The sequence below is a fragment of the Sturnira hondurensis genome, unplaced genomic scaffold, assembly GCF_014824575.4.
Source record: "Sturnira hondurensis isolate 20B ecotype Veracruz unplaced genomic scaffold, ASM1482457v3 Scaffold0024385, whole genome shotgun sequence".
Taxonomy (NCBI): Eukaryota; Metazoa; Chordata; class Mammalia; order Chiroptera; family Phyllostomidae; genus Sturnira; species Sturnira hondurensis.
This window is the reverse complement of record NW_028097016.1, coordinates 558324-559178: the sequence shown is the minus strand read 5'-3', so window position 1 is coordinate 559178 and position 855 is coordinate 558324. Positions and strand designations below refer to the sequence as shown.

Here is an 855-nt window from a genome sequence, read left to right as displayed (position 1 = left end):
CTTCACTGAGGAAGTTGCATGTTATAAATCCCATTAAGGATTTATGATCAGATCACCCTGAGGTTACTTTGCATAGAACTTCCTTTTTCATCCACACCACTTGATTTTAAGACCATTTCTGCTGTTTGGAGGTGCTCTGTCCCGACAGGGAAGGCGCATTAATAATAGGTAGACAGATATAATGCTCAAGAGAACAGCCAGAAGAAAATAATTTTTAAAAAGGATTATATTGATTTATTTTTAGAGAGGGGAGGGGAGGGAACAAGAGAGGGAGAGAAACATTGATCAGTTCATTCATGCCCCGACCGGGGACGACCCCCCTACCCAGACATGCGCCCTGACAGGGAATTGAACCAGCCGCTTTTTGCTTTATGGGACAAAGCCCAACCAACTGAGCCACACGGGTCAGGGCTCCTTTTTCCTCTTTCATTTAGTGTTTAGGGGACAGTGCAAACCGTCCCCCAGGACCACGAATCAGGCAGTCCCACGCGTGGGGATATCGCAGAGGCCAGCACACCGTAGTGCAATGGATAAACCTCACCCTGCCAGGTAAGTGTAGAAGGAAACATTCTTAAATGACTTAATGCTGTTTATCTTTGGAGATACAAATACACATTACCTGTATTTTCGCCTCTCTTTTTCTCTGAAATTTTTCAATAGCACATTTACTTTTATAATTCATGTTTTAAATCAATAAGCTGACTAAAAGAAAAACAGCAGTGGGGGATGAAGATCTGAGTGGGGAGGCTGGGGCAGAGGCCCTCCGGCCAGGCGGGGGTAGGTGGGGGGCAGGGGTGGGTCTGCTGGCTTTAGGCCGCTGGCTAAAATGAGCTACATCCTGACCGGATTTCTTGG

The 855-nt window shown here is 46.3% G+C and overlaps 1 pseudogene; it reads right to left on the bottom strand.

Annotated features, from left to right (window-relative positions):
* Positions 1-438: 438 nt before the first annotated feature.
* Positions 439-557, bottom strand: LOC118981648 (uncharacterized; annotated as a pseudogene).
* Positions 558-855: the final 298 nt, after the last annotated feature.